This window comes from Chelonia mydas, chromosome 3 (genome assembly GCF_015237465.2).
Source record: "Chelonia mydas isolate rCheMyd1 chromosome 3, rCheMyd1.pri.v2, whole genome shotgun sequence".
In the NCBI taxonomy this organism is placed as follows: Eukaryota; Metazoa; Chordata; order Testudines; family Cheloniidae; genus Chelonia; species Chelonia mydas.
In genome coordinates this window covers 159,118,995-159,136,782 of record NC_057851.1, presented here as the reverse complement: position 1 = coordinate 159,136,782, position 17,788 = coordinate 159,118,995, and the positions used below count along the sequence as shown (strand labels likewise).

General features: G+C 42.9%; 1 long non-coding RNA gene across 1 annotated transcript; it reads right to left on the bottom strand.

The window, feature by feature from the left end:
* Positions 1–275: 275 nt before the first annotated feature.
* LOC122464845 lies at positions 276–9,626 on the bottom strand. The gene is made up of 4 exons (XR_006289240.1): positions 9,563–9,626; positions 8,934–9,039; positions 1,099–1,259; positions 276–485 (listed from the first exon to the last, which is right to left on the bottom strand). It is a non-coding gene; the product is annotated as an uncharacterized LOC122464845 (long non-coding RNA).
* Between the last annotated feature and the right edge of the window lie 8,162 nt (positions 9,627–17,788).

Here is a 17,788-nt window from a genome sequence, read left to right as displayed (position 1 = left end):
TCAATCTCATCTGACACTCTTCTTTGGGAATTGGAACTCCCCTGTCCAGACACACACTATCCCCAAAAATCACAGCCTCAGTCTGAGCCTCCCCAGTTATTCTCTCATACACACCCACACACACACAAAGTTCCACCTAAACTGCGGGCATCCTGGGTTTCTAATTTAACCCGTTTGGAGACAACATGGCAGGAAAGCAAGGAACACAGGCTTAGCAAAGGTATTTAACAGACACTATTATTGAAAGCACTAAAAAGAGTTAGAGGTCATTGACAACAACAAAAGTCCCAAGCTGCACCCTCCCCAGTCTGATTTCACCCCATGAAATTCTGTTAGTGTTTCAGGCAAGCCAGAGCCCCTCCTGCCTACGTATGACGATGGTCAGCTCCAACCCCCCTCAGGCTTGCCACACCAGTGTAGAAGATCCATTGTTCCAGGCAGGTAAACCAGTAGTGGATAGGTTTCGGAGTGGTAGCCGTGCTAGTCTGTATCAGCAAAAACAACAAGGAGTCCTTGTAGCACCTTAGAGACTAACAAATTTATTTGAGCATAAGTTTTCATGGGCTAAGGTGCCAAAAGGACTCCCCATTGTTTTTTCAGTAGTTGATAGTCTTTCAAAGTTAATAGCCCTGGAAAGCAGTTTTTATGGCTTCTCCATGGTAGTCCTTCAGCAAGATATCATGCCCATCTCCTGGGCAGGACACTGCCTGGAATTCAATACAATAAGCTACCCTCAGGAAAGTTTAGACACGTGTTTACCACATAATATAAAAAAGGGATTTCTCAATACAAAATGGAGCTCACAGTTGGACACAGACTTATCCCACACAAACCTCCCTGCTTTTAATACATGCACATAATCTTCCAACCAGCCCTTGAGTGGAGCAAGCGCCCACATGTGTGTGGCATATATGGAGTAGGTTTGTGTGCATTGCAAGTATGGAAAGGGTGGCCTGGGAGTGGTGGTCAGTGTGTGCTGGGGGGTAGGCGTAGTTGCTGTGTAAATGTCGTTAGAAAAGCGTTAGCATTCTTTGCCCAGTGTTACTCATGAGGATTACATAAGTGATCAAATTCACTACAATGCACATAAATCCCTACCATATCCAGGGGCTTGTAGCTCCAAAATGCCCAGTGCATTTGGCCAATTGTCCCTTGCAAAACTATTTCAGATGTTGCCAACTAGTTACCGATCTCTGCACAAACAGCCGAGTTCCACTTCCCTTGCAGAAGGAGGTTCATGAGAGCCTGAAGACTTGCACCTAAGAAATAGAAGTTGAGTCAGTTAAATTTGGTGAGGGTATACCTCAAAGAATAGTCCCACTCATCTTCCGCAAAATCCTCAGGCAGGCCCTGTGGATTGTGATATTATCACAATAGACAGAATTTGGTTGCAGTTGGAGAAAGGAACAGGTGAAAAGTTGGCTTGCAGGCCCACCTGAAAATGCAAACTGTCTTTTGAATGAAGCAGATATCATTGGGCGCATGAATAGTTAAGAGTGACTACTCAGCAAATCTTAAGGAATTGTGGGGGAGGACATGTTTTAGAACTATGTGGAGGATAAATAACAGATGCCAGATGGGAGACCAGAGAAATGCCTGAGGTCAGCAGCTAACATGAGGAAATCTGAAGGCCAATATGTGCAGACATTATGGTGGATAAGGTACAGGAGGGTAATCCTCACAATGAGATAATATAGCCTTTTCATATAATCATGATATTTGAAAAAATATAACTTCATTTTAAATATCAAAATATAGTCAGCATAAGCTCTAATATTAATAGGGTGAGTAAAGCGAATAAATAGTATTATCCTATTTAATCACAAAAGTGATTTAATGACCCTTATCTGATTATATGGGCATCCCAAGCAACAGTATTAAATAAATAGAATATTAAAAGATTGTTAGCTGGTAAGCTGCTTGAAAATATCTAAATTAAATGTAGTGGGAGGAAACCTAACAGTATGTACATATTTAAAATGAAGATGTTATGCATGTGCTATGGCACCATCAAGCATTAATAACTAGGCCCCAAGCCTGTTCCCAATAAAGTCAATGGCAAAACTCCCCTTGGCTTCACAGTGGGAGCAGGAGCAGGGTCCTTAAGGATAGAGAATTTTTGTACCATTAGTCATACTGAATAATCCCTTTCTCCAAAGGTAGTCCCATGCCTCATTCAGGATGGCACACTCAAGCCCTTTTATGCATTTGCCCTCTTTTTGGAGGGGGAGCTTGTTTTGTTTCAGCATGGATTGCCTATGAACAGCTTGCAATTTCCTTGTTGTTTATTGACTGACATTTTTACCCAAATATATTTTACCCATATGTAATTTGATATGTTTCTCTTCCTGGATGGATTATGAATTGCATGTATTATGCAGCTGAATGTATTATTTATGCAGCTTTGTTCCACCTTGCCTGCACTCTGCCCGTCCCTGTCAATTCCAAACCCCTAAACAGCTGCCATTAAGACAAAAAAAGAAAAAGCCTCTATAGAAACATTTCCTCTTTTCCCCACAAATGTGGACTATCCCTCTCCCCCTCCCCCCAAGAGTCCCAAACGACCCCGGCCTGACATCCAAAAACGGGGAATGCACAGTCCTCGACCAAGGATATGTTTAAGAGGTGATATCCTGTCATCTTTCAGAGCTCAAAAGAGGTGCTTTCTTCCATCAGGTGAACAATCCTATTTGCCACTAGGAAAAGGAATAAATAGCTGTATCTGCACAAAGGAAAAAGTTTTAAGATTTGGTTAAAAATGAAAGTGGGGGTTGTGGGAAAAGAGAGACCTAAAATACTTGCCACAATATTTTTTTATACCTGAGATTTTTCTCCTTGCAGGCTTTTAACATTGCAGGCTTTTATTTTGTAGGGTGTGTTTCAGTCTCATAAAAATCATCCCAGTAGCAACCTGAGAAACTAAACCCCTCTCTTTAACAGGCACTAATTAGATCAAGCAAGGAGAATCCACAGATTTTAGTGATGTCAAAAGGGTCGCAGCTTCATTAGGGACTGCTGAAATTTCTTAGGAAAACTCAGCTGAGCACATTCAGAAATGATTTTTAAATGCTCATAACGTTTTTCTCCCCAAACTTTCTCCCTCAAAAAAATAAAATAAAAGACTGAACAGATTTCTCTAAAACTTTCCAGAAATATTCTCCTCTGGCCGGAGATTATGAAAAATTTGCAAAACCCAGTATCTGAGAAAGTAATTTCAGTGGGGGATTAAGATTATATGCAAATTTGAATATAATGATAGATTTCTAATATCTAACCTACATCAATATCCAGATATTGGCGTGTATAAAAGAAATAGAAAATGGTGCCTACTTATACCCTTCACCTTAAGATAAAATGTACAACTAAAGTAAAACAAATGCATTCACATTTATGTGCACTAAGAAAAAAAAATCTTCCTGACCGTTGCTTTTCACATATATTGTAACAAGTACACGTCTGATGCTTTTTTGCACTCATTTGACCTACCAAATGTATTTGTTTTGGAAAATATAAATGACAAATTGACCATTAGAGTAATAGCCACCATATTGGTAATGTGCAAATCACTTTTAACAGCCACTATTACTTTGGTAAAGAGAAGCTTGCTAACTGCTCTTTAATTAAGTACACTTAATGACCTTAAGGGGATTAGTAGTCCTGCCTGATAATCAATAATCATTGCAAGATTGCTGCCCCATAAAATGGGGCTAGAGAACAAAATTAATCTGTGAAGATTAGTTCTTCCTACTTTGGTTTGTTTGCTGAAGACTTTCAGAATTACTCAGAACATATGAGAATTGCTTTGAAAGATTTTTTACGAATGTGATTTCTTATTTGTCCTGTAGTAAAGGGGTATGCTTACTGGCAATAACATATGCAGAGGGAGACCTAGATTCTGAGCTGCAGTCAGTGCAGCTCAGTGGATGGGACAAAAGAGAAAGTGTACCAATTTCACAGGCTCCAAGAAAAGCAGCATGCTCTAAAAAGGAGACTGAACTGGAAATCAGGAGGCATAATGTGAAATGTTGGCCCCATTTAAATCAATGAAGTCAGGATTTCACTCCTAAATTCTAATCCCAGCTCTGCTATTGACCTTCTTTGAGAACTCCAGCAAATCACTTCACCTCTGTCTACCTTTATACCTCTCCCACCCTTTGCCTGAATCAGGGCCATTCCAGCTGCCAGAAATAACTGCAGGGGTATCGTGGCCCCACCCCATTTATCTTGGCCATGACTCCTGTGTCAGAAGACCAACAGGAAAGGTAGTCACTATACTGACTATACCCCATCCAGATATTCATCTTACATAAAAGCAACAGCTTAAAGCTGCTAGAACTGGGATTTTGGTTCAAAGAGGCCAAAGAATTCTTTCTCCCATACAAAAACTGATCCAACTTCTAATGAGACTCTCCCAGGCATGATTTTTATTGCTATAGTTCAGTTGAGAAGATACATATTATTATAAAATGGTGTAAATAGTTGCTTTAAGAGAAGTGCTGTAATCAGTTTTTCAGCTGTCTCAAAATAAAAAATCTCTTAATTCTCCAGTGCCATGTGTGCAATAAATCAAGGGTTTCCATTTTAAAATTGTAATCAACAAAATAGTTCATGATCCATTATACAAAGATCTAGGATTAAAAACTACTGGCTGAGGGATTGGATGGATCATGGGCTTGGTAATGTGATATAGAGCCTTTCACCTCTAGGTTATTGATTCAAAGACAGTCTAAACTGGTACAGCCCAAAATTGTGCATAGGCTATCAGCTATCAGATGGGAACAATAAGCACATTTCCTAGTGGTCAAATATACACATCTCATCTTGTCCTAAATTAGACTGTGCAAGCTCTCAGTAGGGTGACCAGACAGCAAGTGTGAAAAATTGGGACAGGGAGCGGAGGTAATAGGAGCCTATATAAGAAAAAGACCCAAAAATCAGGACTGTCCCTATAAAATTGAGACATCTGGTCACCCTAGCTCTCAGGACAGATGGTCCCTGTCCCTAAAGTATGACAATCTGTGTTGTATGTTTGTACAGTGCCTAGCACAATGGGGTTGAGCCCCCTAGGCACTACATCTAGGGTTTCAGTTTGCACAGGTTCATACCTGTAGATTTTTTAGTTAGAACAAACCGAAACATTCAAGGTGAAGCTCAGCCCACCTGCCAAGTTTGGTATGATTTCCATCTAATGCAGTAATACCTCCATTGATTGACTTCCCCTGACCTCAGCAGAGTGAAGGGTGTGACATTCCCTTCTGGTGTGATCTGGACTGGTGATCTGCTAGGTCACTCCAATCCTTGACTCTGGGAGCCAGACTTACCCTGCTCTGCTGTGAGAACCCCCACTCCTGGCTGTTCATGCACAGTCTCTGGCATGTAAGCTACTCCTAGCTACTTGCAACCAAATGATGCTAGCCAATACCTCCAGTCCCAGATACAACCCAAGGAACCTCCGTCTTGCAAAGTCCAGTTATGCCCGCTGGACGCTGCAAGCTTATATGAGTTTGTCAATTTAACAAAGAAATTGATATGTACCAGGCTGTTATCCCAAGGGGAGTCTCTGACATGCTTCAAACCAAACTCACTGCTTCAGATAGAACAAAAACAGATGTATTAACTATAAAAATAGATTTTAAGCGATTATAAGTCAAAGCATAACAAGTCAGATTTGGTCAAATTAAATAAAAGCAAAACGCATTCAAAGCTGATCTTAATACTTTCAATGCCCTTACAAACTTAGATGCTTCTCACCACAGGCTTGCTGATTACTTTTCAGCCAGGCTCTCCCCTTTGATCAGCGCTTCAGTCTCTTGGTTTGGTGTCTGTATATGTAGGTGGAAGAGAGAGGAAGCATGGCAAATGTCTATCCCTTTTATCATGTCCTTTCTTCCCTCTTGGCTTTGCTCCCCCTCCCCTTCAGAGTCAGGTGAGCATTACCTCATCGCAGTTCTAAACTGACCAAAGGAAGGTGGGGGGTGACTCACTCGAGGGTCTAACAGATCCTTTTGTTGCTGCCTAGGCCAGCATCCTTTGTTCCTGTGAGGCTGGGCTGCGTTTGTCCCATACATGCCCTGATGAGGTGTGAACTGCCTCTCTGTTCTTGGAGAGTTTTTGCCTGGGCTTGCTTTAAGCAACAAGGACACATTTTCAGCCTCATAACTATATACATGAAATTATAACCTGTAACATTACTGTAACAACCATGTTCAGTGCATCACGGGCCTTCCGAAGACACCCGACATGACAAACTTTGCATTGGCTACCACACAATCATTTTATAAGGATGACACTGGGGGTGCGGGTTGTTCCCCTGAGGTACAGAGTGTGACAAAGGAAAGGTTCCTCAGATCACAGAAGGGATCTTGGGAAGAAGATCTGGGCTAGCACTTTTTCTTCAAGACTCTCTCCTTGATCAGGAGCTTGTCTCCTCTATTTTCTACCTCAAGAGCGTGCATGAGAGACAGTGGCTTTACATCCCATAGGCCAGATTCATCCCAGATTTGCACCTTGTGCAGTCATTTATTAATAGTGTTATTGTAGTGTGTAACTATACCCTGTGAGTGCAAAGTAGGTGTAAACTGCTACCAAATCAGAATGTTAGCAGTTCACACTCACCTTACACAGGTGTAAATGATTACACAAGCTGCCAAGCTGTGAAGAATTGGGCTCTGAGTCTTCTGAGAGACCTCAGCTGATGTTGCACTCTGAACAGAAGGGAGGTTTTTGAGTGAGAAGCAGGCCTTGAAACACTTGATAAAATTCTTTTCATTGCAGTAAGAGTGAAGCAGTCACAGTGGGCTTGTCTACACCACACAGCTTTTAGCGACAAGGCTTTGTAGACACAGCCTTGTCACTAAAAGTCAGCCTGTGTAAACGCTCTTTTTCAGCACTTTTGCTGACAAAATACTTCCAGCCTTGCGAGCCACGTTTTAGCTTTGTCAGCAGGATTGCGTTGGCAAAACTTGTCTTTCGTGAGCGGGGCGGGGAGGGGGATTTTTTAAGTATCAGTGAAAGATAAAAGTTTTGTTGAAAACTTTGCAGTGTAGACAAGCCTCTTGAGCTTCCCTGACCCATGCTCCTCTTTGTGCACAGAGATCTTCTGAGCCATGATTTGCTCTGAATGCCCTTGCAGTTGACATCTCTAATAGTTTACCAATACAGGCAAAAAGTGTCCGAGCAACACTGAAGGGTGCAGTTGTCTCCTCACTAGTTTGTCCCACTTTCTCTTCTCTGTCACCCCCCATTGATTAGTGTTTTCTGTCCCCTCCCTCTCATGCATCTCAGAGTGGCAGACAGGAGTCAGAATGAACAGCTCCTTCCAGTGGAGTAGTTTGGAACAATGCCTTCCATTTTAACTTGAAGAAAAGATGCCATTTAACCTTGTTCTAAACCTGCTTTTAGGGTAAAAGTATCACTCTGGTGTACAGTTGAAAACAAAACCCCATAGTAAGACTATGTCCTTATTATTCTACATTGATCCCTCTTCCTCCTACTCTCTGGCATCCAGCCTCATATTCCGCCCTATGGACCCAGTTTCCACTCCATTACACCATTTTTTGTTCATCACAAACTCCTCTTTCTTGCTTGGGTTTCCATTGCCACATTCCTTTAGTCTTTCCTCCCATCTCTCCAAAGCTTTACTTTCCCCACAGTTGAATTTGCCTGCATGCCCAGCTCTCTTCCTTTCCTTTCTCCAGCTCACTACCTTGTCATCTGTAGAATCTCCCAGAAGCATGGATATGTTTGACTATTTTACTGCATTACTTGCTACCCCTTTTGGCCCACAGTAAATCTGCTTATATCAGCCTCTCTACACCAAACCATCTTCCACTTGGCATGTTCACCTCTTTAAATATCTCAGAGAGGGCTCTTTCATTACCTTAAACATTGTATAGGGTTGCAAGTTGGCACTCAAAGTCAACAATATTGTGCCAAACACCCTCATTGCTCAGATGCCTGACGGGAAGACCATAAAAAAAGCATCTGGGGAAATGTATGAAATATAGGAACACCTGTAAACAGGTTTTGTTTTATAGGTTACTGTGTTGCTCTGAATAACTCAATAAGAGAAGGCAACAAGGAATTTACTTCTCTACCTCTCCCACCATTTGAAAAATTGTTGCTGAAAGCACTAAACAGAAAAGTAGCAGTGTCTTTTTCCAGCTTTTGAATGCATTTGGCCTTTTGGCTAAGATCCCAAGTAGCATTATCAGTTTAATGGGTCTTATCTTGCTCCCACTGAAGAGTTTAATGGCAGCAGGGTCTGACTCAGCCTTTCTTGTGTGTAGTTTCCTACACTTGAAAGGGGATGGATTTGGTGAGCTAGCAAATCTTTTCTGTGTCATGTTTTGCCAGGATTGGGTCCACTGAATTAAGGGAATTGTGGCTGGGCGGGGTGGGGCGGGCAAGGGAGACGGTAACAAGGAATTTCTCCTTCAAGTGGAACAGCTGGTGAGTTCATTTGAATTTAATTAATATTTACTTCTAAAGCGGCTACTAGCTGAGGATCTACTTGAAAGTTTTAATCCATTGCAAAGTTGGTTTTTAAATAGAGAGTAGGAGTAGAATAAAGCATCAGCAATATACACATTGTAATGAAGTGGTTAGTGTGTATGTGTACCACTGCACACTACAGAATAGAATCTGGTCTGCTCAGCTATGTGCCATAGGCCCTGTACAGCTAATAGCTACTGAAGGTTCTCCATTAGACTCAGGTAACAAGGGGGCTATGCATAAATATATGTAATCTCTCACTCACCTGGAAAGGCATTTTAATCCAAGCTGACAAGAGTAGTGTTGAGTTCTAGTTATTAATAAAGTAATATTCAAACAAACAAACTTTAGGCCTATACTCGTTTCTTGAAATATTTACAAAATAAACCATAAACCATTTTCTCTACTTCCATTACAGGACTATAACAGGGTGCACTCACCTCTCACATGCACCCACTGGCCAAGTGGGTATGCCTGCACACTCACTCTCTACTTGTTTGTGGAGGGTCTTTGGCAACTCAGCCTTCTGACCAAGTCACATGCAGTCTATGTGAAAAAAGCAAAGGCCTTTTGGGATATAAGTACAAGGAAGTGTGTGTGTGGGGTGGTCTATTTCAGCACCCTCTGTAAGGTCCTTCAATCTGCAGCCCTATCCTGGGGCTCACTCATCAATCCGTCCAACAGGGCCTATCACACTAACCTGGTCAAAACTGTCTCTCAGCCCCTTCTGGGCTACCTTGAATTATCCCTGCTCTTTAAGCAATCCCAGCCCTGGTGTGGGGTCATATCCCCCAGGGCTCCTTCCCTGGGGAACTCTTCACCTCTCTGGTCCTTTCTGGCCCCAGCTCTTCAGCCAGGCCACTAAAAGAGTTCAGTTCCCCTTCTATAGTGCATCAAAGTCCAGGCCACTATCCCAGCGGCTGGTGTGGGGGACCCAGATCCACCCTCTACTCCAGGTCCCAGCCCATGGACCCAATAGATAGCAGCCGCCATCACATCCCTTTAAATAAACTGTGTTGGTGCTACAATTCCCTGGGCCACTCCCCCATGGATCCAGCACATCCTTTACCCTTATCTCAGGGCCTTGTCCTTGGTGGTAACTAACCCAAAGCACCATCCACTATCCTCCAGCTCTAACAAGGAATTGAACTCATGTTAGCTTGCAGCTCTTCTTATACTAGCTTGGTGGGCCCTGATAGGCTGCTTCCCACGCAACCACTCTAGGCAGCTTGGAGGACCTCTCTACTGTCTTTTCTGGGCCAGGTGTGGCAGGGCCACAAGATCTCCAGCAGGGGGCCTCAGGGCCTAGTCCACCTTGTCACAAGAACTCAAATTCCAGGTCATTAATGCCACTCTAGGCAATATATTTTATACTGGGGGCTATTTTTATGTTAGTGAGCTTGGTCCCAAACCTGCAACTGAATTCACACGGGCAGCAGACCCTTGTACTCATGTGGAGCCCCACCTATACCAGTGAGCTGAAACATGCTTAAGCTCCTGAAGGTCGTTAGTCTTTTCAGGAAAAACAGAAATGTACATTGCTATGTGTGTGTATAACTATAACAATCTCCAGACCAATGGGATAAGGCATATGTGTTTTATGCATCAAACACGCATAGTACCTTGCAAAGACTCTCCCAGTAACTAATAGGTAAACGGAGGCAGGGAAAGAAGTTAGTTTCAGTCCTTCATACATAATCAATATCACCCTCCTTCCCCCAACCTTTTCCAAAGCAGGCTGTAAAGGACCTAGTACAGCCCCGAAAAAGAAAACCTGGATGTCATGGAAATCTCCTGGTTTTCTTCATGTTATAAAACATGTGGCAGTTAGATTTGCAGGTCCCTTTGTCCGTGTGAAAAGGTTTTGTAGTGTGAAGTACAGAAGCTGACCTTAAATCTTTTCTCACTGGAAGCTGGAATTTTTTCCTGAATCATCTGGTTAAAAGATGTATCCCATTTATATGTAAGATCTAAGAATAGCCTGGCTCAGCAAGTCATTTAGTGAGACACTTGGTTACTGTAGAGAAGCAGGATGTCGTCCCTTCCCCCCAACCGTCCACACTTCATTGTACACTTTTTTCCCTGGTCACTTTGTGAGTGGATTTCTGAGTCTAGGTTTCCATGTGGGAAAGGGTTCAGTGTAGTAACTATATAAAATCCTCTTGTTGCAGGCACATTTACCTTCCACAGCGTTATCAAAACTACTCTTACAATGACCTTGCAAGACGTCTCACTACCCCAGACATACCAAAGGATTCTTTGCTGCCATACTCTGAGGATATGATATAAATGTAGGGGCCTACCAAATTCATGGCCATGAAAAACGTGTCACGGGCTGTGAAATCTCGTCTTTTGTGTGCTTTTAGCCTATACTATACGGATTTCATGGGGGAGACCAGCGGTTCTCAAATTGGGTGACCTGACCCAAAAAGCAGTTGCAGGGGGGGTCACAAGGTTATTTTAGGGGAGTTGCAGTATTGCCACCCTTACTTCTATGTTGCCTTCAGAACGGGGTGGCCGGAGAGCGGCAGCATACAAAAGGAAGGGTGGCAATACTATACCAGGCCACCCTTACTTCTGAGCTGCTGCCTGAAGACCTGGGTGACCAGAGAGTGGTGGCTGCTGACTGAGGGCCCAGCTCTGCAGGCAGCAGTGCAGACGTAAGGGTGGCCATGCCACACCACGCCATCCTTACTTCTGCACTGCTGCTGCTGCTGGTGGTGGTGGCAGCTCTGCCTTCAGAGCTGGGCTCCCGGCCAGCAGCTGCCGCTCTCCAGCTGCCCAGCTCTGAAGGCAGCGCCGCCGCCAGCAGCAACGCAGAGCTAAGGGTAGCCGTACCGCAACCCCTCTCTACAACAGCCTTGCGAGCCCGCCCCCACACAGCTCCTGTTTGGGTCAGGACCCCTACAGTTACACCACCATGCAATTGCAGATTTAAATAGCTGAAATCATGAAACTTATGATTTTTAAAAGCCTATGGCCGTGAAATTGACCAAAATGGACTGTGAATTTGGTAGGGCCCTACATATAACACAGAAAGTTGCTACAATGGTTTTTGAATATTCTGTGACTCTACAGCTCATTCACAGTCCTTGATAGTTGCTTCATGCTTCTATGGCTATGCCGCCCCCAGGCATAGCATTGCTTTTCCTGTTTCCAGAAGGAAATAACCCAGTAGGTATCAATACACAGGGAGAAGGGAAATAGAGACACATTTTTTCCCCATTTATCTCCAGTTTATAGACGGGCAAGCTAGAATAAAGAGACATTAAGTGATAACACAGCTAGGCAAGGGCAGAGGAGAGAATACATATCAGTAATCTTGGCTCCCTAGCTCCTTCTTTAATCATGAGAAAACTCTCTGGGCTTAATCACTGGCCTCGCTAGGGTTGCTTTGGGCTGGTCCTGCGGCACAATGTAGATGTAAACGCATCGGAAAGCGCTACTTGAGGAAGCCTCCCAAGCGCACAGGGCTAGTGCAGCTAGCTGCTCCTGTGCTCCCCATGTGGAGGGCAAAGTGGCTCAACCAAACTGCTGTTGCATGTGGCTGATCCCCACCTGCTGGCATGACAGCTAAGTGCCACAGGTAGTCAGATGCTGAGGACTGGGCCAACTCAATTTCCTTGGGATTAAGGAAAAGCAAAGGTGCCTTAAAACTACAAGAGCACAACTCAGCCATACCAGAGAATCTGGCCCTCCTGCTTCAGAAACCATTGACAAGCAATACTGCCTCAGAGGGCTTGCAGTGAAGGGGTTAAACCAGTCTCAAAGGAAAACACACACTGTAGGTTTGCACTAATCCCCTCCCTAAAGTTGTACTTTCGCCATGAAACAAGACTGTGTCAGATTTTTATCAGATGCCTGTCCCTGTACTCCCTTTGTTAACAAGGGCTGGTTTTAGAGCATCACGTGAGACTGCTAGAGAGGGCAGTGCCCCATGTAGGGGCAGAGATTAGAGCATTTGTATCAGCCTTTCCCTGCTACTTGCATTTTAGTGACACACATAACCTCTAGTCCAGCACGTTGCTAGTGCCAGTTCTGATTACACACTTATGCCTCTGCTCTGGTCATTTTTTCTAAAGAAACAGAGAGGTGTGGTCTGGTAGCCTGAGCACAGATCTAAGCAGCAGGAACGCTTAAATTACTCCCATCACTAATGCGTTCCGGCACTTTGGTAAGGTTGGCACGGGCCCAATACCCTCAGGTGCTGCATGGTGCGCAGCAGCTGCAGCGCCCGTTAAGGTCAGTGGGAGCTGCGGGTATTCAGTGCCTCATGGGAAGAACTCAGCACAGGCCAGGGTTGGGGCCCTAACCTGTCTAGGGAATCCCATAATAAAAGCCTTCCATAGGATGTCGCTACACACGTTTGTGTTTTTGTTTTTTGATAAGTGCAGGTTCTTAATGGCAACAGACAGCAAATCCCTCTTGGGAAACAAAAAAACCATTTGTGCTTAGAGCAGCTTTTATAAGTTGGTCAAAACATAGTAGCCACAACATAATTACATGAGGGTGTTTAATGGCTAATCATTAGCATGCCGTGCAAACTGGTTCAGTATTTGATTGAGGGTGGGGAATGAAGCAGGGAGGAACATACTGGCACTTATAGGCTACAACCCAACTTCTAGGAGGCCGTACCATGTGTATTCCTAAGTAGTAACTCAAGCTCAGGTGTGTCCAATACAATTTATTAATAGAGAGGTTTTAAATAACAGAACTCTAAGGGACAAATTATGCAAAGCATGTTCAGACGGGGGTGAGGTGGGGAGGGGAACATGGAGTGAACCTGCCTGTTCTCTTCCCAGTGCAGTGGGGCTCTGGAGAACATGGAAGCGAGGGTGGTGGGAAATAATGTGTCTGGGTAGCAGGAGGGTGGGCTCAGTGGATGATTGTCACTAAAAAGCTCATCAGTCTGTTACACTGGAAGTAGCGTGGGCTGCGGGGATGGGATGGGGAGAAACTAGGAGTCCTAATGGCAAGTAAAACTGGCACTTTTGCAAGTCCTTGGAGACCGCAAACCAGAAGTGTGTCCTCCTTATTGACTTCCTTTTACCGACAGTCCCTCACCTTGTGGACATTCCCAGTGAAGCTGTGAAATTAGCTAGAGCATGGTAGATTGAACTGGAGAGTGTTAGGAGTGTGATTTTAATTCTCTTGCCCTATAAAAATATTTTCCTTTTAACCCCTTTCAATCACCATTGTACACTTTCTCTGAAAAGTCAACCTGAACAATGATAGCTGTTCCCTCCTTTCCAGATCTGAACAACTAAATGGTGTGGGGTGACTTTTTCAGAGATGTGCTGTACCTGTACCAGAGGTTCAGCATTTTTAAATGCTTAGATTGCACAACTGGGTGTCAGATAGCTGGATTCTAGCCTGACTCAGCCATTGACTTGTGGTATGATTATGAGCAAGGCACTTAACTTTCCAATGTCTCTCTTTACCCACCTAGCAAGTAAAAATAACAACACGCCCCCCATTGACTTTTTTGGACAAAAGGTGCTCAATAAATGCAAACAGTCATTATTAGGACACCTTATTTATACAGACTACTCCATGACTGCATTTAGCTCCCTGCTTACACTGTGCAGAGGCTGAGAGTTGTAATATTACAGGTCTCTAATCAGAGTTTACTAGGAAAATTATTTAGAAAAGAACAGTAAATCTCATGCTATTGGGTCCCTGTTCAGAGCAGAGGGAAGCAAAACAGAGCAGAAAATCCCCCCAGTTATGGAAGGGAGAGCAGTGTGTGTGTGTGTGGGTGGGATAGTCACTCACTATGAGCCAGGGGGATTCCCTCTGCAAGAGAGATGTGCTGTTGGGACTTCAGCAGGGCAGTGGTGGGGAAAGACTGGCTCACTGTGGCACTATTACTCCTGCCTCTCCAAACACTCCAGAATTACACAACCTGAATATAACAGCCCTGACTCAGCATAGGGCTACACTGAGCAGAAAAAAAAAAGTGTGTTCTTAACTCAGGCTAGCTAATGCAGATAAGATCGCAGGGAAGAGCCATCAACCTGGCTTTTAATGGAGGTTAGCAGCAAACGTTAAACCGTATAGAGGAGCCTGGGGTTGACCATGAGCTGCTAACCAAAGTTACCATGTCTCCCCTTCTACTTTAACCCAAGTTAGCTGACGCAAGTTAGCTCACCTGAGTTAAGAACACACGTTTTTGCAATGTAGACACTCCCCTGGCAGAAGAATTGCTGGCAGCTACCACACTGTGGTGCCATGGAGTCAGGATGCGGTATGGCGCCCCGTGTTATTGACTGATGTCCTAAATTCTCAGCTATTTGCACATTTTAGTTCCATCAATCTCTTGAGCCGTTCCATGGGTGTGCATGGGAACTCCACTCCCCAACAGAAGAATATTGAATGAAATTCCAAGAGTGGAAACTCGGAGTTTCCTGTATGTGAGTTTAGTTGATGGAGTGGGCAACTTGGCCCGTTTAATCTGTAGCAAAACTCGCAGTGAGTCAGGGCTGGCAGAATGATGCAGTTATGCCTCAGGCAACCAGCAATAAACGACTCAAAAGTCATGCTGTTTGCAGTGTTGTAGCCATGTTGGTCTCAGGCTATTAGAGACACAGGGTGGATGAGGTAATATCTTTTTTGGACCAACTTCTACTGATGAAAGAGACAATCTTTTGGGCCACACTGAGCTCTTCTTCAGGTCTCAGAAGTCATGCTGTCACTCACTGAGCTGCTATGGTAGGGAGTGGCAAGTACTGGTTTCTTAGTCTGATTTTTACATTTGAGTAACACGCCTCTGTGAAGAGCCTCCATGTTGTCTTGTGACAAAATTCCTACAGTAAGACACACAAAAGCATTGTTCCTATTGGACATCATTCTTTGAGACTGCAGAATTTATGGCACAGTTCATTATTAATTTGGCTGGCATCTGTAAAGTAGAAGGGAGTTCTTGTGCTTTTAGGCCATGTGCTCAGTGTGTAAATCTCTTGTACAGCTGCCATACTCATATTCCTGCAGCTATGTTGTCACCTCTTGTAATTTTTCTGCTAATAAGAAAATTTAAACTAGCCAGGAATCCTAAATTTGAAGACTAGTTGTTTATTTCAAATATACTCCAGAGAAATAATAATGCAGTTCGGCTCTGAATTTAATTTAAACAGGAACAGGCAAAACGAATCTCTGTGGAGGGCATTTGACAATAATAAAATATTTCTCCCAGCGGGTGAGCTGGTAGCAATTGTATTGTTGCCATCAAAGCTCACGTTTCAGCAGGTCATTACCATCATAACAAGCCCTTGGACCAACTGGCATGGACATGCAACATTGAGCTCCTGATGGGCACATTATTTCAGACCTTTAACTTCATGGAGAACAAGACAAATACTCCTGGGAAAGGAGGATTATATTTTGAAATGCCCTTCTTTTCTGTTCTGCTTAATAATACGATGCTGTGTGTAATCAATCTACCGCTACTTGCTTTTTTATATTAACATTGTAAGAAACTAGGCTTCAGAATTTGAATGCTAGGAAAGAATGGGCAGAAATCTTAACAAAGACAACTATTAGCATGACCAAGATATATCAATCCACCTATAAACACTTTCAATGCTTGTGAATAAAATTTTTAAAAAGGCAAACAAATCTACCAATGTCATTTTCTACATTTACATTTCTGTAGCAAATGAGAGGAGAAAGTTTGTAGACTATGTTAGAAGAGAGGTATTCTGGACACACAAAATCAACATCGTATCAGACAGTAAAAAACACACGCTATGTGATGTAGCTACTGCAGCCAGACTATATAATAATGATATAGTAATTAACAAAGAGCCGTGTGAAATCAAAGAGAACTACAATCCACTAGAGAGACCTAATGCAAAGTAAAGGAAAGATGCAAGTGAAAATGCCGATAAGGAAAATAAACAGGGGTAATCAAAAATTGATTTAGAATTCAGAGAACAGATTAAAATTGTGCCATTCTTGAGTTTAGTTTGAAGAGCCAACACAGGTTAAGTAAAAAAATTAAGGAGTGGTTTGATATTTTGCAGCAAAAGCCTGTAAAAAAATATCTTATATGGGGCATTACCAGAAGAGACAGCTGGGTAGCACCTAAAAAGAAGATTGATGCATCATGTATTTTTGTCCCTATCTAGACAATATTTCCTTATGTTTGTTATCTTTAGGAATCCATTGTTTTCCTACATCTATCTAATCTGGACGAGTATTTCCTTAACAATAGCACCACATACTAAGCAAGCATATACACAAGTGCATGTATAATATAACTATTGATTGATACATGATTTCCACAGCATTTCTTTTTCTACAGAAGGATCATCTAGAGAGAATATAGGCTACTTATTTGGTGGTGTTCCATATCACCTTTACTGTGAGTCTATGAGATCATAAAAAGCTAAGTAGAAGCAGGCTAGTACTTGGAGGGGAATCTCCCAAGGGAAACCAAGATGCTGCGAGAAATAGAGTGTCGTTCAGTCGTGTACTCAATTAGTGGCATTTTTTTCTCCAGAATCAGTACTGAACCCTTTGCATTTTAGCAGTGGAGACTGTGCTGGTGGAGATAACACCTGTTGGATGAGATTTAAAAAACCAAGATCCTGACCACTTTTCCTCTGAAAAGTTCCAGGGGCTATGTTCACAGCTGAGTTGTTAATATGTCTTGGCCAATTTCCCCATGGGTACTTACAAAAATATTTCTGCCTACTTACGTATTTCAATTGGATAGCTGTCCACTTCCTCAACTAAACTGCTGTGTAATGTTGTTGTTTGCTGTTAAATGTTTGCCATGGTGCACCCCAGAAGTGGCTGCATTTCAGTTGTGTGAAATGGTCTCTGCAAGGTATAGTCCCCATTTCTCCCCTTCCCGGGAAAGTGTGAGGCTCGATCAATGCTTGTGAAGTGTTCTGAGATCCTTAGCTGAAAGGTGGTATAGAAGTGCTAATTATGATTATAATTGTATGTGGAAATGTTCACAGTCAAACATTTCAAGCCAATGACTAGATACAATTACATTTTGTTCAAATCTGGAGCATCTGCAAGTCTGAGTGGCATGTTGTTTACATATGGCAAATTACAGTTCACTTTGATTTTTTTAGCGTGATATTTTATAAACAATGCTGCTCTCCATTTTAGGCTGTGATGATGCATTATACTCCTGAAGTGTGCAATAACTCAAAAATCAAATAATAAAAGCCAAGCCAGGACAAGTTTTATATACTGTCACCCTTAAAAATATTTTGATTTCTTTCTGTCATTCCTTTATTCAAGGAGAAATTTCCTAGAATTGTTAAAATGTAGAAGCTAC